Here is a 24,066-nt window from a genome sequence, read left to right as displayed (position 1 = left end):
ATTGTGTTGTTGCTTTTAATATTTATTGCTTGATTGTTTATTTAATTTTAAATTGACAGAAATAGTACATAGTTATGGTATCTTAACATGATGTTTTGATATGTGTATACATTGTGGATGGGCTGAATCAAGCTATTTACTATATGTATTAATTCAAATAATGTTTTTTTTTTTTTTGAGACGGAGTTTCACTCTTGTTACCCAGGCTGGAGTGCAATGGCGTGATCTCGGCTCACCACAACCTCCGCCTCCTGGGTTCAGGCAATTCTCCTGCCTCAGCCTCCTGAATAGCTGGGATTACAGGCACGTGCCACCATGCCCAGCTAATTTTTTGTATTTTTAGTAGAGACTGGGTTTCACCATGTTGACCAGGATGGTCTCAATCTCTTGACCTCATGATCCACCTGCCTCAGCCTCCCAAAGTGCTGGGATTACAGGTGTGAGCCACCGTGTCCGGCCTTCAAATAATGTTTTTTTCCTGTGGTGAGACATTTAAAATTTACTCTCTTAGCAATTACCAAATGTACAATATATTATTTGTCACCATGATGTACAATAGTTTTCTTAAACTTATTTCTCTAGTGTAACTGAAATTTTGTGTTCTTTGACCAATATCTCTCCAATACTCCCATTCCCCGGCCTCTAGTAATCACTTTTTTTCATCTGTTTCTGTGAGTTCAAGTGTTTAGATTGCACATATAAATGAGGTTATATAATATTTGCTTTCCTATGCCTGACTTATTTCACTTAATGTAATGTCTACTAAGTTTATTCATGTCATCACAAATGACAGGATTTCCTTCTCTTTAAAGGCTTAATGGTGGTAGTCTATTGTATATGTATACTATATTTTCTTTGTTCATCTGTACATGGACACTTAGGTTGATTTCATATCTTGACTGTAGTAAATAATGTTGCAGTGAACATGGGAGAGCAGGTATCTGCATCTCTTCAACATACTGATTTCATATCCTTTGGATATATGCCCATTAGTGGGAGTGCTGAATTATATGCTAGTTCCCTTTTTAGTTTTCTGAGGAGGCTTCAGGCTGTTTTTCATAGTGGCGGTGATACTTTACATTTTCACCAACAGACTGCAAGGGTTCCTTTTGTTCCACATCCTTGCCAACACTTATCTTTCTTTTTTTTTTTTTCTGGAAAACAGCTGTTCTAACAGGTATGAGGTGATATCTCATTGTTATTTTAACTTGTATTTCCCTGACAAGTAGTAATGTTGAACACTTTGTCATACAACTGATGGCTTTTTGTATGTCTTCTTTTGAGGAATGTCTATTCAATTGCTTTATTTTTTAATTGGGTTGTTTGTTTTCTTACTATTGAATTGAATTCCACATACATTTTGATATATATTAGATATATAATCTGAAAATATATTCTGTTATTCCATAGGCTATATCTTCACTCTGTTGTTTGCTTCTCAGAAGCTTTTTAGTTGAGGTAATCCCTTTTGTCTATTTTTTCCTTTTGTTGTCCCTGCCTTTGGGATCGTATCTAAAAAAATCATTGCCCAGACCATGCCATGGAGATTTACCCTAACTTTTCTTCTAGTAGTTTTACTATTTCAGGGCTTATACTTACTCTTTATCTATTTTGAGTTGATTTTTTTATACAGTATGAGATGAAGGTTTATTTTTTTCCATTACATGTGAATATACAGTTATCCCAGAACTACTTGAAGAGATTGTTTTTTTGCCATTTTGTGTTTTTGAAAATCTTCATCAAAACACAATTATCATAAATGTGTGGATTTATTTCTGGGCTTTCTATTCTCTTCCATTGGCCGATATGTCTTTTTCTAGGGCAGTAGTAGACTGTTTTGATTACTACAGCTTTGTAATAGGTTTTGAAATCAGGTAGTGTGATCCTCTGGCTGTGCTCTTTTTACTCAAGATTGCTTTGTATATTGGGGATTGTATTTTTCTAGTTCTCTGAAAAATGTCATTGGAATTTTGGTGGAGATCCTGTAAATTTTCCTCATTGAAAACGTATATACCTTTGGGTAGTACAGACATTTTAACAATAGTAATTCTTTCAATCCATCAACCCAGGATATCTTCCCATTTATTTGTGTCTTCTTCAATTTCTTTCATCAATGTTTTATAGTTTTCAGCATACAGATTTTTTACTTCCTTTGTTAAATTTATTTCTAAATATTGTGTGTGTTTGTTGCTATTTTAAATGAGATTATTTTCTTGATTTCTGTTTTAGAGAGTTCATTGTTAGTGTGTAGAAAATCTACTGAGGTTTGTTGTTGTTGTTGTTGTTCAGGGATACATGTCCAGGTTTGTTACACAGGTAAACTTGTGTCATGGAGATTTGTTGAAGAGATTATTTCACCACCCAGCTATTAAACCTAGTATCTATTAGTCATTTTTCCTGATCCTCTCCTTCCTCCCAGCTCCACCGTCTGATAGGCTACAGTTTGTACTATTCTCCTTTATGTGTCCATGTGTTCTCAGTTGATGTTCAGTTAACATCATGAAAAAAATATACTGATTTGTGTGTGTGATGTTCTATGTGTGCTTAAAAGGGAAGTGTACTCTGTTGCTATTGAATGGCATATCTGTATATTTTTGTTAGTTCTGTTTGGTTCAAATTGTAGTTCATATCCAATTTTTTAAATTGATTTTCTGCCAAGATTATCTGTCCATTGTTGAAAGTGGGCTATTGAAGTCCTCTTGTAATGTTGTATTATAGCCTTTATTCCTCCTCAGATATCTTAATACTTGATTTATTTGTTTAGGTGCTCCAAGGTTGGGTGCATATGTTTAAAATGGTTATAGCATCCTGATGAGTAGACCCTTTTATCATGATATAATATATGTTCATAATAACTTTTTTTTCTCATTTTAGTTTTTGACTTAAAGTCCATTTTATTCAATATAAGTATAGGTATTTCTTCCCTTTTGGTTTCTACTTGCATAGAATATCTTTATCCATTCTTTCACTTTTAATTTATATGTGTCCCTGAATGAGAAGTGAGTCTCATGTAGGCAGCATAGAGTTGGGTCTTGGTTTTTGGTCCATTCAGCTCTATGTCTTTTGATTGAATAATTTAATTCATTTATATTCAAGGTAATTATTGAAAGGTAAGAACTTACTACTGCCATTTGTTAGTTCTTTTCTAGCTGTTTCATAGATCCTTTGCTCCTTTATTCCTCCTTTGCCATCTTCCTTTGTGACTAGATGATTTTCTCTAGGGGTATGCTTTCATTCTTTACTTTAAAAAAATCATTCATGTATCATTATAGGTTTTGCTTTATGGTTTCCATGATAATTATATACAATATCTTGTACTTACGACAAGCTATTTTAAGCTTATAACAAATTAACTTTTATTGAGTAAAGTAACTACAGTTTTTCACCCATATTTTATGTTTTGTTGTCAAAATTTACATTTGTTTGCATTGTGTATCCTTTAATCAGTTATCTATTATTATTTTAATAATTTTGTCTTTTAGTCTTCATACTAAAGATATAAGCAATTTACACACCACTATTATACTATCAGATAATTCTGAATGTTGCTGTGTACTTACTTTTCATAGTGAGTTTATACTTTACTATGTTTTAGTGTTACTACTCTTTCTTTCAGCTTGAAGAACTCCCTTTATTTTTTCTTTTTAAACATGTCTGATGGTCATAAATTCCTTCAGCTTTTATTTGTCTGGAAAGATCATTTCTCTCTTTTATTTCTGAAGGACAGCCTTTCCAGGTATAGTGTTTTCTTTGGAGGTAGGGTCTTGCTGTGTTGTCCAGGCTGGAGTGCATGGCTCACTGCATCTGCAACCTCCTGGTCTCAATTGATCTTCCCACCTTGGCCTTCCTAGTAGCTGGGACTACAGGCAGTTACCACCACACCTGGCTAATTTTTGTCTTTTTTGTATAGATGTGGTTTTTCCATGTTACTCAGACTTGTCTCCAACTCCTGGGCTCAAGCAATCTGCCAACTATTTTTAATTGGCAGTTGTTTTTCTCCTTCATTGCTTTAAATATATTATCCTACTTTCTCCAGCATTAAGGTATCTGTGGAATAATCTGCTGCTAGCCTTATTAAAATTCCTGTTTATGGATTTGCTTCTTTTCTCTTGATGCTTTAGAAGCATTAAAACTATTTTTTAATTTTGTATAGTTTTACTTTCTTTTTTATAGTTTCCTTATATCTTGGTGTAGTTTTGTTTGAATTGAATCTGATTGGAGACCTTTGACTTTCCTGTACCTGGATATTTATCTTTCCTCCAAATTGAAAAGTTTTCAGTTATTTTTTTAATCAGCTTTCTGTCTTTTTGTCTTTCTCTTCTTTTTCTTAAGCTCCTACAATTTGAATATTTGTTTTTTAATGCTGTTCCATAAATCCTGTAAACTTTCTTTATTCCTATTCATTGTTTTTCCTCCTCTGACAATGTATTTTCAAATAACCTGTCTTCAAGTTTTTAGATGTTTTTCTTCTGCTTGATCAATTCTACTATCAAGTTCTCTATGGCATTTCTTATTACATTTATTGTATTTTTAAAATCCAGAATTTCTGTTTTTTTCTCATAATTTGAATCTTTCTTTTAATTTTATAATTTTGATAGTTTACTGTTTTTCTGAATTTATAAAATTGTTTCTCTGTGTTTTCTTAAAGTTTGCTGAGCTTCCTTAAACAATTATTTTCAGGTTTTTATTTGTCGAGTATGTTGTATATTTTCATTCCTTAGAATCAGCTACTGGGAGACTGTGTTTTTTGTGGGTGTGGTGTTATGTCTCCTTGTGCTTTTTTTTTTTTTTTCATGTTTCTTGTTACCTTACATCGATGTCTGCTCATTTGGTATAGCAGTCAACTCTTGCAGACTTTAAAAACTGGTCTGACTGTGGAAGATATTCCCCTACAGTGGTGTCCAAGGGCACTCCTTGTTGAGATGCAAAAGTTCTGGAACCACTGAGTGTGCCTACTATGTAGTCTCTGTGTGGATCTGTCTGCTAAGGTTGCTGTTGACAAACATCACAGGAATTCTCAGCATCAACACTGTGGATGTCTGCAGTCGCAGCAAAAAATTGTTGGGTTCTTTGAAGATAATAGCAATTAGACCTTTTGTTCTTTTTCTTCCACTGGGGAAGTTCTGACTGAGTGGTCAGTCTTGGAACTGGGTTCTGCTGTAGGCCTGCTTATATTGGCAGTAGTCTGATGAGTGGCACCTATGGAGCAGCTATGAGGCTGAGGCTCGAAGCATGGGTGTGTGTGGAGGAACTAATGCTCTGGAATTGGGGCAGTATTGTCACTGGTGCCCTAGTGTAGGCACCTGGCTACTGTTTTGATAACTGTATGTTATATGTGAGTGCTTATAAAGTGGCCAGGGAGCCAAGAACTGGAGTACAGGCATGTACAGATTTACAGTGGCTCCAGGATCAGGGTGGGGCCTAGCTCTCTATGTTAGCTGAGCTGGTTCCTGCAGGTACTCAGATAGACCTTCGGGGCCTTCAGGACCCAGATTGTGGACTGACTTTTTTGTGGCTCCACTGTCTGAGATGTGAGTAGGTTCAGTGCAGCCATAGAGCCTGTTTGGAGTGTGAGCACTCTCGAGGTGGCCAAGATTTGGGAATTACAGCATGCATGAGGTTGGGAGAGGGGCTTACTCTGTTTCTGAAGTAGCTTGATACTGGCTGCTTCTTGGTGAGGGAAGAATGTGCAACTATCTCTCTCTCTCTCTCTCTCTCTCTCTCACACACACACACACATTCAACAGTGGGAAAGGCTGTTAGTTAACTCCGTGGCAAAAGATGCTCCTCTGTGGAGCAGGTCACTGGGCACCATGTTGATCTCTACTACATGGCTGATACTAATATTCTCCACCTTTGTCCTTTGTTCCTAAATGTCTACTGGCATCTCAGACATGCTACTTTCATCAGAAATCCTTCGTATGTGAATATTCTGCATGTTTTTTGTCTCCACTATGTTGCTGGAGATTCTTAGTTGAGCCCTGAGCCCTCTCAGTGTTATTTTGGTTTGCGATGGCTAGCTCTGTTTGTTTTATTGTGCAGTGATAAAGGCTGGCATCTCCTAGTCTGTTCTCTTGGTAACCTCATCTCTTGTTGCTTTTATTGATATTTATTTCCCTAAATACCAAATTATTTTGAGTTGTATGTTCTCCTTACTAATTTGAAGAGCTATTTCTATCTTGAGAGTATTAATCATGTTTTATTTGTGTAGAAAATATTTTATTTTAACCTGTATTTTTTTTATAAATTTTATTAAGTTGCTTCTTCCCAAAGTTTTTTTTGTTTCATTGCCTTGTAAGTTCTTCTGATATTTTATTTTTCCTTTATATCTTTTTGTTTTCATCTCCTTTACTGAACTTCCCTCTTCCCCAAGTTAACATACATAGGATTTTTTTATTTTAATACTTTTATTTTTATGTTTAGAACTTTTGTCTTGAATTCATGTTGGTCTGTGGGCATATAATTGATTACATTTATTTTCTTCTAATAAATAATCATTCCCAAAACCAATTTTTGGTAAACCTATCATTTCATCATTGACTTGTAGGGCTCAGATTTTTCATCTATTAAATTCTACAGACAGAATGTTTTTTCTGGTTTTTAATCTTATTACTTGATTTATTTGTATATGCCTGAAAAAGTGCTTTATTATTTTGAACATAGTAACCTTATATTAAGTATAACAAGCAAAAAAGTCCTCACCATATCACCATTGTCGTGTTTTAAGACTTTTCTATAATTCCTGCATTTTTTTCTACATGAACTTTAGAATCAGTTTATTACATTCGAAAAATAATTGCAGAATGTTTAAATTGTAGGAAATGTCAAACAATACCAATGTCCATACATAGGAAAAATGGTTGAATAGTTTAGTGCACAGAGCTAAATATACATAGAACACATGTGCTGACAGATGGGGAGAAACGTATGAAAGTGGAGTTGTATCCAACTCTTGCTTATATTATTCCCAGAAAGAATATTCACTCCTTACCAGGTAGCCTGTCCTTTCCCTAGCAGCTCTGACTGTAACATAGGGAAACTGTACTCTGACTTCCCCTTCCCCTTCTCACTTTCTTAGCTCCACCATCTGGGGTCACTTAGGAGGCATTTGTTCAAGGTTCCTCTCAGTGGCCACTCTGTCCAACCTCGCCCTTCACCCCAGCTCTAGTCAGGAAGCATTTGCTTGTTTACTTATAGTTATTCAAAAGAGCCTAGAGGTTAAAAGCCTGGGTCCTGCAGCCTGACAAACCTACAATCAAATAATAGTTGTGTTATTTCGTACAAATCACTAAATATCCGTGAGCTTCCCTTGCTCCTCTATAGAATATAATAAAGGCACTGACCTCCAGAGTTATAAAAATTAAATGGTAATGACTATAAAGAGTTTAGCATGGAGTTCAGCACTTAGTAAGTGCTTGTCTAAAGTGGTGTAAATGTTCAAATGCTGTAATGAAGACTTAATTTCTCTACATCTGGAAAAGGGGCCTATGTAGTTCATTTGGAGAGTCATATAGATATTAAGCACTAATAAAGTTTGTGTCAAATTAGTTTGAGAACATAAATTATGTCGTCTTAGTCTATTCCTCTGACAAATCTGATCAGAGCCTGTTCCAGCCATGGAATCTTCCTGTGGCATCTTCACATGCTGGAAAAGGTGGAAAGGCAAAAGGACCAGACAGGCTATCTCTGTTTCTTTTATAAGGGCACCAATTCCATTCATGAGGACCCCTTATGACCTAGTTATCTCCTAAAGGCCCCACCTCTTGATACTATTGCGCTGAGGATTAATTTTCAACAAATATTGGAGGGGCACAAACATTTAAACCACAGTACATGCTTAATTGAATAGATTTACTTCGTGAAAAACTACTCAAAGTCTTTTTCATTTGTTTGTTTGTTTTGAGATAGGGTCTTACTCTTTTGCCCAGGCTGGAGGGCAGTGATACAATCAAAGTTCACTGTAACCTCAAAATCCCAGGCTCAAGCAATCTTCCTACTTCAGCTTCCTGAGTCATTGGGATTACAGCCTTGAGCCTCTGGGCCTGCCTTCAGAATCTTTAATAAGCTATTATGTGTTATTTTTTCTAAGAAGGGATATAGTAAGCAGTATGTCCTATATTTTATTTTTATCCAAGGGATCATTTTACAAAAGAGTGTTTTGAAGGATTATTATACCTAAGAACAACAGTTTTGGCTGGGCGTGGTGCCTCAATCATGTAATCCCAGCACTTTTGGAGGTCAGCATGGGTGGATCATAAAGTCAAGAGATTGAGACCATCCTGGCCAACATGGTTAAACCCTGTCTCTACTAAAAATACAAAAATTAGCTGGGTGTGGTGGCATGCACCTATAGCCCCAGCTACTTGGGAGACTCAGTCAGGAGAATCGCTTAAGCCCAGGAGGCCAAGGATGCAGTGAGCCAAGATCACACCATTGCACTCCATCCTGGGTGACCGAGGGAGACTTCCTTTTATTTAAAAAAAAAAAAAAAGCAGTTTGGGAAATGATGACCTATCGCATGTGACATCTCAATCTTCTGTATTTTGATGAAAAAAATCAAGAAATAAAACATGTCAAGGACTGGAGTTTTAGTTTTCCCTCTACAATTTACTTTGGGAAATTTATTTTATTACTTAATAATAATAACATTATTAATGTAAGGACATGGATTTGTATGGGACCTATTATATTTCAGACCTTGCTTCAAGTACTTTAAATATATTAACACATTTAAGTACTTCACTGGTAAAATGAGTGTAAGAATATTTTATTTGCTTAAAAACAGATGTAGACTCCAGGAACTAAGAATTGAAAGTCCATCTACTTCGACATGCCTATCATTTGAAAATCACAGTAGCTGGTAAATGGTAGACTAAAGTGAATGCCCTCTTAGACAATTGGAATTGTGTCCCAGTCTCTGATTCTATGACAACCACCTGGCCTTTTTTCCAGGGATCTAAATATTTAGAAGAGTTGAGAGAGGTCACTTTGCTAAGCTATACATTTCTATCCTTATGAAGTCTTCTAAAATTCCACACCATAATTTATTATTGTCCCAACTTAATGATTTCAAAATAGGTCCTACAAACTTAAACAAAATTCAGCTGTTCAAAATTTTCCCTACTAAAAATATCTTCTAAATAATTTGATTTAAGAGCAAGACATTAGAAATGTTGCCTTTTCCTATCTAAAATCAAAAGGGAAATGACAGAGCAAGAGGCTTTACAATTTTTTCCCCCTCTGGTGCTCTTTTGAACTCTTGACTCCAGGATCTTTGAGAAAAGCATTACACTAGAAATTAAAGTTCTCTAATCGGAACAAGTGGCAAAACAAGATTTTCCTTTTCAGCTCTCTTCTGGAGGGACCACTGAGGTGAGATGTGTATTAATCTCTGGGCAGATTATTATCTTGGCCTTTCTGCCAAAACTGTCAACAAACAAGGGTGCTAATGACTGCTAACTGTTATGGAAAGAAATAGAACATTCAGGATTGAGCTGAGCTAACTACATTTCATTCAGAGCATTAAATCATCTTCTGCCAGCAGCTTTCCTTTACTCTCAGCGTAAGCCAGGTTGAACCAGTGACCCATGGGATAAAATGCTTTGCATCACATTACCAAGCCAGGCAAAGTCTGAGGTGAGTCACATGGACTGGTTTCCAGCTCTTCACCTACACACCATTAATGAATGGACTCTCTCACACTTGAATGGACCTTTTTCTTTTTGGCTTTTAGGTTTAGCATCACCTTTCACTATTGTGTCCCTTGTAAACGTGGAGTCTACCAATACAAACCATAGTGGTTTATCATGGTCTACATTGCAGCATATTGTATAAATTAGGAATCTATTGTCTTCATTGTATCCTTTTTCTTACAATAAGTTGACTACTTGATATATACAGGTAGAGACAGGTTTCATTTAGATGCTTAAAGCCTCTTAGTTTGAACATCAGCCAGAATTTCCTGGGAATTGTCACTTTAAAGTATTTGTATTCAAAAGGTATTACTCATATCACCTATTAATTTTTTAAAATTCAGTGAGCCTATATTATATCATTGTTGTATATTACATAAATTTGGGGTTTCCTTATATGATCTAACTCATTCAGGAAAACATTTTTTACTTCTGTTTTAATACTCATGCCCCATGGCAGTAGTATGATTTATTTAGTAACTGATTATGTGGGGGGGGAATAAATGCTCTGAATGCCATTTAGGTGGTGTAAATAATCCTCCCATGGCCAATTTCATGCTACTAACATGACATCACTAAAGGCAGAGTGGGAGAAGATGTCTCATATCATACCAATCAATACATAGTGTTCTGATCATACAGATACAATAGACATAATTTCCTGAGTCCAGGTAATAGTAAAATGTAGTACAATAGTTAGGATTTAGAGATGTGGTAAAATAATACAGAGTATACAGTGTTAGTAATATTAATGATATTGGTATTATTAGTATTATTTATTAATTTTATTACTAATGCTGTTAACATGATTAGTATTGCGAATAACATGACTCACAAAGGTAAAAAAGAACATTATTTTTAATGTAATGTATTTAGTCCTTAATTTATACAATATAGGTTTAAATAATAGCTATGTTTGACCACCAATTCACAGAATTTCTGAAAATTGAACAATTGGTCTGAGGTTGCTACAGCACATCCCTAAAGAGAAAATGGAAACTATTTTCTATTTTATAGGTTATCTAGGAAACGATAACCTATAAGGGCATTGAACGAGAGGTGTTACTTAAATTATTCACGTTACTTAACTTCTCTGAATTTTTGTTTCCTGTGTAGTAAAAACGATGTTCTGGGGAACTTAATTTACTTGGATACTGGGGCTGTAAATAAGATCATATTTGCATCGTGACTATGCACAGTTCAACAGGCAATTAGTCTTGGCTGCTATTATTATTATTAGCAAATTTTAGTTAGACCAATAAATGCTAAGTAATCATGGGCAGTTTTTCTTCCTTATTGTGTCCTGGTTTCTTCATATGTAAAATAAGTTATATACATAATGGCATATAAAATTCCTTTTAGCTCAAATGCACAATGATTAAGAATGAAGGCTTTTTTTTTTGAGACAGAGTTTCACTCTTGTTACCCAGGCCGGAGTGCAATGGTGCGATCTCGGCTCACCGCAACCACCGCCTCCTGGGTTCAGGCAGTTCTCCTGCCTCAGCGTCCTGAGTAGCTGAGATTACAGGCACCCGCCACCATGCCCAGCTAATTTTTCGTATTTTTAGTAGAGATGGGGTTTCACCATGTTGACCAGGATGGTCTCGATCTCTTGACCTCGTGATCTACCTGCCTTGGCCTCCCAAAGTGCTGGCATTACAGGCTCGAGCCACCACGCCCGGCCAAGAACTAAGACTTTAAAGTTAGAGGGCCAATATTCAAATCTTATAAGCTATATAGCTTATATAATTCATCTCTCTTATCCTTTGTTTCTTTATTTGTAAATCAGGAAGTAACACAAGAATTTGTTGCACAGAGATTTTAAAGGCTGAAATGAGGTAAACACTGAAAAAGATATTAGCCTACTGCTTGGTATACAGTAGGTACTTTAAGCTATTTCATTAATAGTATTAGTGTTGTTATAGTATGTAATAGTGTTAATAGTAGTATTTTTAGTATATCACATTAAATTAATATAATATATAGTACTGATGCACTATATACTAATGTAATATAGTATATCTTAGTAACATTATTAATGATATTATTAACATTATTTTAATATTATTAACAATACTATTAGTATTTTTTTTTGAGATGGAGTCTTGCTCTGTCACCCAGGCTGGAGCAGTGTCATGCTCTCAGCTCACTGCAACCTCTGCAACTAGGGTTCAAATAGTTCTCTGCCTCAGCCTCCTGCATAGCTGGGATAACAGGCGCCTGTCACCATGCCCGGCTAATTTTTGTATTTTTAGTAGAGACGGGGTTTCACCATCTTGGCCAGGCTGGTCTTGAACTCCTAACTTTGTGATCCACCCACCTCAGCCTCCCAATGTGTTGGGATTACAGGTGTGAGCCACCACACCGGCCACTATTAGTGTTATTAATAAAATGGTCCTCAAAAGTACAAACATTAATTTTTTTATATATGGCATACCTTTCCTAGCCAAATCTCCATCCAAAACACATGTCCCATGGCTTCCCAAAATTAATATTAATAGTAAAATGTGTAACATTTTCAATAAATAAGTACTATTGGGCATTTTCTAGGTGTCAACCAATGTAATAAGTGCTTCATATATAAGTTAATTCACCTCTTTGAAAATTAGTTTCATCGTTTATAAAATTACTCTAATACCTGTCATGTAGAGCTGATGAGAAGGTTATAAACATTATTATGGGACAAAGTAGGCCTAAAATAAATAGTAACTAGTAATAATAACTATAATCCTGATAGAATTACTTTATAGATTGTAAAAATATATTTGTAATTCCTAAAAATTACTACCAATAATGCCTACTGTGTATTAAATGCAAATTAATGGTGACTGTCATATAATAAAATTAAACAATGGACATTTGTCATGAGTAATAATTTACCATTGAGAATAGCTTGGTGGTTTAGGGTGGAGTTGGAAAGAAATTCAGAATGCTGAGCTGAAAAGCATTTTTGGAAGATGCTGATGCTGTGCTTTGATTTCTTGCTCCTGAAATGGAGGGTCTGAAACGGAATCCACCCTTGAAGTGTGAGAAATGGGATTGAATGCTTATAACAAGCAGAAAGAGTCCACCCAGGGTCCTGCAACTGGGAAAGGCTTAGACATTCTCAACACTGGGCTTGCAGGTGCTACTACTGTAAGGAAGAGGAGTTAGCCTAGCATTGGTACATGTTGACAACGCTAACAGTCTCTCTAGACTATTGGTACTGAATTGGGACAGCTGGGTCTTTGGGAGAATCTGTTGAAAGCTGTGAGATTTTTCTTGTCATTTGTTTGATGGTACCATGTCGTCTGCTATTTCAAAACACTTTTGCTTCTTCTTTGGTATCTCTATGTGTATTATTAGCTGTAGCTCTGTCCAAAACATTATCAAATTTTTAAGGGTCCAAGTTTTCATGTCTTTGTGTTTATCCATTGTACTTACTATGACTCATTTTAATAATTCCTTTCAAAAATCACCCCCAAGTCAGTCCATATGGCCTTCTGATCTCATACTTAGCAATAAACAAGGGGGCACATGGCTATCAAGTGAAGTCTTTCAGGATGCTCCAGTTCCTTATCCTACTGCCCCTAGAAGGAACATACATCACTTATCCAAAAGTCCAGTTAGGAAATGGGAGTGATCTCATCCTCTCTTGGCATTGGCTGACACCTCCTTGGAGAAAAATTAACTAATAAACTCTGGCTTTCCCTTTCAATGGCTCCGTAAATCATGGGTTTGCTTTTTAGAACAAATTTACAGTAAATGCTGTGCATACCTGAGAACAGAGAGGCCAAATAGATCTATTTCTAGTGTGTGCTGTTAGGAATCAGATTCTTGAGGGATCATTTATCTGGCCTATTTGAACCTGGCTTCAAATACAGGGTAATGTTCTCTGCCAAATCAAAGATTGTGATTACATTCATGGAAATATAAGTCCTAAAGGAAGTCTCAGAAAGATAAATAAATTTACCACACAAGAGACATAATCACATCTATATTATGCAAGTTGGTACACACTGATAAACATAAACATATTAATATAAATGTGCATGTGTAACATACCCATATTAAATTTCAACAACTCTGTTAATCAAAAAAGCCAAATAGAACAATAAGAACATTACATTTGCTCATCATATTGAAAGGTAAAACAAATAATGCCCTGTGTGTTCTCAAATGTGGTAAGAGGGATTGTTCATGAGTACTGTATGTGAGAAAGTAAATTTTTACTATCTTTTAAAAGGCTACTTAGAAAAGGAAGTCAACTACTTCAAATTACATATAATATATAGCCTTTGATACAGCAATTCCTCATCTTTGACTCAGTGCTCAGGAAAAGTACAAAAACAAATGACTGCATAATTTGTAGTAGTAAAAAATTTGAAAACCCATCTTAAAATCTGACATTAGCAATAAACATAATGTGTTTAAAGACAATTTAATAATATAAATTACTCAAGGTAAAAATAATAAGGGTGAAAAATATAGAGAGAGCTTTATAATCTTAACTACATTAAAATATGTGAACAAAATGAGAAGAAAGTTATTTCTAGCTAGTGGGATAAGTCATTTTTATTTGAGAATTTCTTTAATGTTCTTCATAATGTATGTATATAATCAGAAAAATGAAGGTAAAAAAGAATAGTTAGTGTTCCTTTGGACAAATATCTGGAAATATATGTAGAGAGACATAATAGAGAAAACTAAGGCATAAAAAAGATATAAATATTTGTGTAAATTGGGCTGACTCTCTCAGAATTGATAGCAAAATTGCCCCCTTTTTGTGTGTGTTTTCATTTCAAAAACCCAGGGAGCCCTGTCTGAGTTATATTGAGTCTAAGGGGAAAATGTTAAATAAGAAAAGATGTCATTTTTAAGGAGAGTAGTTTCAAATAGTTTTGCCACAATTAAAAATGTGTCTTTGAAATGTTTAATTTTTCAAGACAAGGAAGAACTGTCACCTCACATTGCTTGTGAGTCACTGCACATCTGGTACTTTTTCCCTAGGATAAGAACTACAGTGAGAAAAAAGAGACAGAAGAGGATGAACGTTGCTTTGGAGTCAAATTGCAGATTTTTTTTTCCATGTTTACTGTGTTTGAAAAAAAAAAGGGAATCAAGTTCCCCCATTCATGATTACGAGGCATTGCATCCTGCCATATTTTCCTTAGTACTTATGTTCAATCACCTCTCTATGGAGGTGGTTGTGCTTTGGGTAATATATCAACTTTATAAAATAAACTAATCCAATTAGCCTGCATCTTAATTTCTTTGAAGGTTCCCCTGACTTATTTGAGTGCTAAAATCTAGAATTGGGCATCCTCCTTGCAGTTGAAATGCCACAGTTTAGACCAACTAACCTTAATAAGTAAATAAGTAGGTAAATGAATGAATAATGAATGGCTCAGAACAGCAGTTTTATGTCATCATAAATTGCTGAGTTAGCTAAGATTTAGGCTTATTTTTGTTTTCATTCTCATGAGGCATTTTTGTAGTCATAGTAAACTCTTTTTCTTATGTCATAGGCAACATATTCAGTGATTTTCTGCTAGAGATAGAAGTGTTCCATGATACTCAGGGCAATGATATCTGCTGGCACAAGGAAAAGGAAGGTGGGATGGAAAAAAGGGTTTGAATGATGGATTTTTTTCATTTTTCTTTCTAATTCCAACTTTTTTTTCTCCCTACTGTTGGGTATCTTTCACACATGCACTGTACCTTTATACAACTTTACTCATGTCAAAAATAACTTTTTTTCTTGAATCTTTCAAGATGAAAAACATAACTTGTTTTTCTAAAAAATAAACGCTATGACTTTCCTGTCATCTTTCCTCCCTCCCTCCCTTCCCCTTCCTTCCCTCCTTCCCTCCCTGCTTCCTTCCTTCCCTCCCTCCCTCCTTCCCTCCCTCCCTCCCTCCTTCCTCCCTTCCTTCCTTCAATTTTTAAATCACTTATAATGGTTAATATGCTTATTAACCTATTATATGCCTTAGCAAACAGTTAGTAAATAAAATTGAACAAGACAAACCCCTAAGCCTTGAAGAGTTTATAGTGAGTTACAGATCACAAAAAATTAAAGGGGTATTTACCAAAGAGTAATATTTACCACTATCACTTTTAGTAGAAGTAAAGTGTGCTCTGGAAGTACTCAGGCAAGGACACTTAACACAGACTTGACACAGAGAGAAGTAGTAATATTTATCATCATTTAAAATGTTGAGTCAATGGCACTTGGGTTTCGAAAAGAAAGAGAAAAGAAATCAAGGATGCCTCATGCTATTCAGAGACAAGAGGAAGAGACAGAGTACCAGCGATAGAGAGATAAAGAGAGGGGGTGGGCAAGAAAGCACGTGTGGCTCGGTTAATAACCAAAAGTAAATTCAGTTTGACTACGCCTTTCACACAGTTTATGCCATATTAAAGAATTTGGAATTTAGCTTGAAGTTTATAGACAGGAAATTTTAACCAGGAAAAAGCCATGCCCACATTATCACTTTATTTCACTCTAAGAATGAATCCGAGAGAGATGAGATTGAATATAGAAAGTTCAACTTGAATTTTTTTGTCGTTGTTGTTATACTCCAAGCAAGAGGTGATTGTGGCCTGAACAATAAAAGTAGTAGAAATCATGAACAAATTACAAAAGTATTTAGAAGAGAGCATTGTGAGGATGTGGTAATTGGTTGTAGGTGTTGAGAAAGGAGCAAAAGGTAGTAATGAAAATGGCAAGATTTATGGCTTAGGCAACTGAAAGATTGATAGATGGCATTCACTGATATTCAGAACATAGAAGAGACAGTTTGTGGGGGATGGTAATGAGTTCAATTTTGCATATATTGAATATGAGATTCTTAACAGATATCCAAATGGAGATATATAACATACATCTGAATATAAAGGTCTTATGCTCAGGAGGGATATCTGGAGAATAAATTTGGAGAAATATACATGATTGAAGTGAAAGGAATCATGAAGTTGCCTGGGTAGAATTTATAAACTGTAAAGAAAACCTAAGACAGAAGCCTGAAAAATACTGAAGAGAGAGTTTATTTCATGAGAAGATAGCCACCACTTGCCAAAAGTCTGTTGATGACTTTGACAAAATCCATTTTAGGGCACAGATGGCTGGATGTTGAGAACCAATAAGCCCAGTAAGATGTGGTATCCATGGGTTGATTTATGTAGATGTTTTGGACAAATTTAATCTTAAGTAACGAAATTCTCCAAGTTGTTTTGGGACAGGTTAGCCAATATAATTTGTATTTAAAGCAAAAATGTCATTCTCTCCTTTTCGATTATAGTTCATTAAGGTCACGTTATTTTAATTATTTGAACATTTTCTTTCTTTCTTTTTTTTTTTTTTTTTTTGAGACGGAGTTTCGCGCTTGTTACCCAGGCTGGAGTGCAATGGCGCGATCTGGGCTCACGGCAACCTCCGCCTCCCGGGTTCAGGCAATTCTCCTGCCTCAGCCTCCCGAGTAGCTGGGATTACAGGCATGCGCCACCATGCCCAGCTAATCTCCTGTATATTTTTTAGTAGAGACGGGGTTTCACCATGCTGCCCAGGATGGTCTCGATCTCTTGACCTTGTGATCCACTCGCCTCGGCCTCCCAAAGTGCTAGGACTACAGGCTTGAGCCACCGTGCCCGGCCTATTTGAACATTTTCTAATACAATCTGGTGATGACCATAGGCTAGCTAATTAAGAACTACGCTATGGTTTTTAATGTGGGTATTTGCTAAATTCCACCTTGCGTAAAATGATTTGTTTCTAGGCCTCTGGATTATTTTCCTGAGAAAAAAAATAAATGGTTATTTTTTTCTATTAAAGATAAATATTTTCCTCTAACTAAAACGTTTAATTCTGAAGTGCAATAACCAATGTGAAGTTTACTCTAACAAAATAAACATACATATATTCAGTCCCTGGAGATTGACAAAGATTAGTAAACAAAACTAAACACACAATTAGATTTCCACTCATAAATTTAAAAAACACAGTGCTTCTGAAAGAAGAAAGAATATTTAGTGGTTATTTGTTATTTTTCTTTGAGTAATAAGTGTTAATACAACATGGTTGAAGCATATTTTAGTATTTGGTTTTCCAAAGATGGCGTGGGAATGCGTAGTTAAATGGAGAGCACGGCCAGCTGTTTCCTCAAGATACAAATATCCCAAAAGAAATTTGGAAATGCTTCTTACGTTTACTTGGGAAAATTTTGGAGGCAAACTCACTTTATGATTATATTTTAAATTTCATGGATATTGAAATTGTTTCAATATTGCCTACAAGATTTTGAGGAAGAACATTTGCATTCCTTCTTGAATCTAGACGCCATCATTCTTCAAATATTGGTTAATAATTCAGAAGAAAAAAGAAGCCCCTTTTCTTTGCTTATGCAACAGATTTTTATACCAGAATCTCAGAGTGTTTCACACAAATTAATTCATGATCCAGTCCCTTTAAAATTCTGAATGAGGATTAACAAGATTTCTACTCCGCACTTTGGAACATGGAGTTTCTGGAACCTGGATGTAGTGAATGAAACGTGCCATGGCTGCCAGCAAATTTGCAGATGAGCCAAGAAGAGAAAACAAGATTTCTGCTTTACTGTTTTAACCACCAGACACACAAAAATTTATCGACATTAAACAATTTAAAAAACAGACGAAAATGTTGTCTAAAAGAAAACGCTCTTTACTAAATTCGGCCTGTGTGAGAACTGGAACAAATTTCTATACTTCGAAACTTTTGGTGGTCTCAGTTCCCCATCGAGGGTAAATTGTTTTCTAAGATTCCCTCTAGATCTGATATTCTAAGTGTCTATGGACCTTATTTTAGAAAATGGGTCCTGTCTGAAAATAAGAACAGTTCAAAATATTTACAGAAATCGCGTAGCAGGATGTCCTTGCATGTCTCTTCACTCGTCCTCTGGCAATATTTACAGAGTTCTGTTTCTTCCTCTGTAACCCTCAAAACAAATTCTTTTTCCTTTCAAATTGCAATTTCCCTAACTCCTTTTCAACATACACTATGAATAAAATTAGTTACTTAATCTAGATCACCATATAATTCGCCACACTTTTTATCCCTTTCTCTAGGGATAAAGAACATAGGAAAAAGCAAAAGGATGAAGAATGCAGATCTTAAAATCATGTTTCCCAGGAATAAAATGTAGCTCTATAACTTATTTAGTGTGAGACTTTGGACAAATTAATCAAGTTCTAGTTTCCTCATCTGTGAAAAGGAGAAGATAATATACTTACCAACAATAAAACACTTTTTAGCGCAAAACTCAATGCATAATATGTTTAGAATTTAACACAATGCCCAGTGCATAATAAACAGTCTTGTTTGTCCTTCAGTTATTTTCTTCCCTTTCTCTGATACATGTCTACACAGACTCCATCCTATGCCATCTTTGTCTCACAGGATCTGGAAGCCTAGAAACTACAATACCCAGAATCCCTTGGTTCCTGTTCTCTTGTTTAAATTCCTTTATTGAGAATCATTTGCATTAAATTTTGAAGGTAGAAGAAAAGTTAATATAACCCCTTCCCCAGGGGCAAGTAGGAGCACTTACTACTCATGCATTTACTGCCTACTACTACCGTGGACAAATATGAGATTTTGCCAGTGACTTCTAGGAATTCTCTCTAAAATTATCATTTTGGGAAGTTGGGCAGCCAAGATCCATTGGCAGTGGCTTCTAGAAAATCTTGTCATATGTTAATTTCTTGGGGGGGGGGAACCACAGTAATTTAACTTAAACTTCACTTCTTCATTCCCGGAAGTGGTTTTGTAATCTCCTAATTAGTTCTCTGAATTAAGTGCCTTCGAGCTTGAGTGGTTTCTGTTTTCTTGACTAATCGTAGATGATATATTTTTCTCCTTCTAGTTCTAATTATTGGATTCTATTGTAGTTTAGTAAATAAAAAGGAGAAAGGAGCATAATAGTATTAATAGTAACTGTGAACATTTAGTTCTTTCCTCAAATGACATCTTTTTAGTAAGTGCCTTCTGACTATTTTATCTTTGCCTCCATTTCTCTGCTTTTAAAAAGCCTCCATTAGCATTTTTTAGTATTTTATATAATAGTAATCTTACTTACCTTGTTTATAGTATTTCTATATAGGAAATTATTATACTTATATAGATAAAGATCCTTTTTTACTGTTTCACTGTTTAATACCCATTTCTTAAAAAATTATCTCACATGTAGTAGGCACTTAATAAACATTTGTTGAGTTAATGAATAGAGTACTTATTATGTACCAGCTTTCTTCTAAGTGTTGCATGTATATTATACTAATTAATATTTCTTTTTTTTTTTTTTTTTTTGAGACGGAGTTTCGCTCTTGTTACCCAGGCTGGAGTGCAATGGCGCGATCTCGGCTCACCGCAACCTCCGCCCCCTGGGTTCAGGCAATTCTCCTGCCTCAGCCTCCTGAGTAGCTGGGATTACAGGCACACGCCACCGTGCCCAGCTAATTTTTTGTAATTTTAAGTAGAGACGGGGTTTCACCATGTTGACCAGGTTGGTCTCGATCTGCTGACCTCGTGATCCACCTGCCTCGGCCTCCCAAAGTGCTGGGATTACAGGCTTGAGCCACCGTGCCCGGCCCACTAATTAATATTTCTAATAAAACCTATTCAATGACTATTACTAGTATGCCCAATTTATAAAATCAAAGATTTAGACACACGTATAGTGGAACAAGTCTTTTAACTTGAACTGGCTACCAAACCTTTGCTATTTACCATGATACCACATTGAATACCTACTATTTTTCTAGTACTGAGCTAGGTAGTTGATATTGCCTAAAGTCTTATAAAAATGCCATGTGGTATGTATGATAAAATGAGAAAACTATGTCCCACAGAAATTAAATAATTTTGTACACAATGATATAGCAACTAAATGTGCAGTTCAAATCCTCACCAAGCTCTGTCTGCCACTAAAAACTATAGGTTCCTTCCAAACTAGGGGACATTTTCAGAGGTCCTCAGATGCTTTGTTCTTGATTTTGGATGAAACATATGAAAAAAAGTGATGGTATATATACTGCCCAGGAGTAAAACCAGAAAAACTAGAATGAAATTTGCATATACTTGTATTAGAATAGACGCATTTTAGTATAAGGTACATCTGATTGCCAGATACTAATATAGCCTTGGCTAGAACATATTACTTTCATTAAGAAAACTGTTTCCAGAGTGTGAGCCTATTTAGCTCATAATAGGACACAGTGTCAGTACCAGGCCCCCAATTCCAAAGCTCAGCAAAAGCAAAACAAATTTCTAATATGAGGCATTTTTATAGGATGAATGAACAGCTCATATTGTTATGGTAAGGCCAATTTTATAAAACTTGGAAAAGCAATGTGGGCCCTGACTTACTCTCCTTTCTTTTGTTAGGCACAAAAAAAATTATAAGATGTAGATAGTAATGCCTCTTTGAAAATCTCTAATGGATGCTTCTTTGTAAGACAATCTGTTCTTTATTCAGTGATTATAGACACATAGGAGAAATAGTTCAGTATAAAGGAGGAATAAGATGCTTGAGATTGCCACTGGAATTTTTATTAAGCAAGACAAAACAAAACAAAAAACCTTATTATATAAAGCGGTAACTGCAGATGGGCATTACTCATTGACGGTAGTCATTCATTTGCATGGAAGAGGATTATATTAGGAAATGAAGGGTCCTTTCTCACCAGTATTCCATTCCTTCCCAGATAGCCAGTATTTTCACACTCCAGTCATTAGAATGTGCTAACTTGGAACTTATGAATAAGAAAATTATTTTTATTCTTCTTTAAATATATTCCTTACTTTTACAGTTCTAAGAGAATCCAGTAGGCGTTTACACTCTCTCATATAATATTTACTTCTGCTATAAGCTTATTTTTTGCTTGACAATTATTTCATTTGTAGGGACCAAAAAATTCATTATGCAAGGAAATACTTTTTCCTTTATGTGATAGTACTGTTGTTCAATATAGCCATGTCTTTTGAGAGGTTTTAGAAGATTGAAGTCATTAGGAGTACAAAACATAGCTTAGTACTTGATCTGTAGAAAGATTTCTAAGCCGGCAATCAGAAGACCTACAACTTGACTCTGGTTGTTCTGCTAATTAAGAATGTAACCTCAGACAATGTCTTTAATTTTGGTCTTCAAAAATGCATTCAACTTTTTTGGTCTTCTTTTTTAAAAGATGGAGGAGACTCTTTAAGTTCTTAGAGTGTATTAGCTTACCACAAAAGAAAGAGAAAACAAAACATATGGCAGAGGAAAAAAATTCAAGATTGGGGAAGTTAAAAGGTTTATTTAACACATCAGATTTTTATATGTTCCCAAAACAATTTCTTTTTTCATTTCTGCCAGGCCAATAATGACCAAATAAAGCCAAGGATGGTGCAGTTCATCCAATAAATAATAATATCTGAGCTTAATTATGAGGACAGTTCTGTAAAATATTGAGTTTGAGGCTTTGTAGATTGTACTGTTGTCATCTTATTTATAACTTCATACAGGCTTCATGATGCATGGTCTATATATTTACCTATGATAATGTAGAACCAGGATCTTCATTTGGTCTTATAAAGAACTTGGCAGCATGTGTGCATTTTCCTGGGAAAACAGCATTGTAATAATGGCATAAAATTTAACAGACCACAGCCAAGTGATACATAAGATGTTCCCCACTGGAATAGTGAGTTAGTTCAGGTCAATTTGGGAGTCCTACCATTATGTTAAATTTTTAAAACCAGTAAAACCATTCAAGTCAATTATTCTTATAAGAGACAACTGGTTGGTAAAACTGACCATATAATGGCTTTGAGAAGGAAAGATTACATCTCTCCCTTCCCTGTTTCTGCTTTATCCAATAAGCACAGTGGGTTTGAGCTCAAATAAATATCTACAAGAATAAATGACATTGAAACAAGCACTGTATGTACTATGCTTTTTGTAAACTGCCCTCTTTGAATTTGTGAAATAGCTTGGAACAAGTAGGTGGCATGTGATGCTAAAATGCTTTCTCATGCTTTGGCATTAAGGAGTTTCCACAGTTCTCAATTGGTGATAATCATAGGGTGTGTTTGCACAGTTCAGACTTCACTAGAACACTTTCTTTGGAGGAAAACTTTGGGTGATTTCCCAGGTTCAATTTTTTTTAAATCACTAAACTGTGGTTTTTACTTGCAAATTAACGTGTGTTATTGTGTTACAATTAAATGTTTACAGCTTGGAAATTATTTTCCTTTTCATTGAAAAACACTTCTGTTTATTTTTTCTCTGTAGGTCAGAGGAAACCCAATCCACATTGGAACAAGGCTTCTTAAGACATGGATATAATTTGGTGGTAAGATGGATTCGAGGTTATTCCCCTGAACTTTCTCACTTTCGCCTCCTCCTTCATGCACTCATTTCATCATAGAGGTAGAAATGTTAAGCAATACAGTCAATTATGTGTTAGTGATCTCAAAGAAACCTACACTAGGTACTTCTTTAAAATCTAAATTGGCAACATAATAATGGGCTGACTTCAGGGTTGCTAAAATTTACCACCACCACATGGTAAAAGAAAAATACTATAATCCTAGCAAACGGGTAAATTACATTTTTTAGGAAAGCATTTTAAATAATCTGAGAAAGGCTGTGGTAAACTCAAAATGAAATCTAGAAATAAATATGTCATTAAGTGATTCCAATAGCTTTATAACTTTACTTTCACGTGGTTTATTTTACATTATCAGAATAGCCTTATGTAAGCCAAAATATGCCTGAAGGCTAATTCAAGAAATTTTTTATTTTTTATTTTTTGGGACTATCTAGCTCTGTCACCCAGGCCAGAGTGCAGTGGCGCAACCTCAACTCACTACAACCTCCGCCTCATGAGTTCAAGCAATTCTCCTGCCTCAGCTTTGCGAGTAGCTGTGATTACAGGCATTCGCCACTATGCCCAGCTAATTTTTGTATTTTTAGTAGAGACCTGATTTCTCCATGTTGGCCTGGCTGGTCTCGAACTTCTGACCTCAGGTGATCCACCTGCCTTCGTCTCTCAAAGTGCTGGGATTACAGGCATGAGCCACTGAGCCTGGCCAACTCCAGGAAATTTTAACTAAGTTGTAGTAGGGTGTTCTTAGTCTTTGCTGTTTTACAGAGGAACACAGTGGGAAGTGGGAGAGAAAAATCTTCTAATAGAGAACTTACAGTGAGTTATCCATCATACTTATCTTTTGTTGTTGTTCTAATACTACCTTTAATTTTAATCCTTTCAACGAATTTACTTACCACCTACAACATCTGAATTCCTCGTGACATGTAGCCTCAGGCTGCCTATTCTTTAGAATGAGGCCACCTGAGGGAGGGAGAACTATCTGTGT

General features: G+C 35.5%; 1 long non-coding RNA gene across 1 annotated transcript in view; it reads left to right on the top strand.

Annotated features, from left to right (window-relative positions):
* LOC118148539 (uncharacterized) overlaps window positions 1–24,066 on the top strand; it is a 78,615-nt gene that overhangs the window by 34,335 nt on the left and 20,214 nt on the right. Inside the window, exon 2 of the long non-coding RNA XR_004735370.3 lies at window positions 22,982–23,042. This is a non-coding gene — a long non-coding RNA (uncharacterized LOC118148539). The remainder of the gene's footprint in view (window positions 1–22,981; window positions 23,043–24,066) is intronic.

Source organism: Callithrix jacchus, chromosome 16 (genome assembly GCF_049354715.1).
Source record: "Callithrix jacchus isolate 240 chromosome 16, calJac240_pri, whole genome shotgun sequence".
Taxonomy (NCBI): domain Eukaryota; kingdom Metazoa; phylum Chordata; class Mammalia; order Primates; family Cebidae; genus Callithrix; species Callithrix jacchus.
Note: the sequence above shows the minus strand (reverse complement) of the source record. Positions and strands in the feature narration are given on the sequence as shown.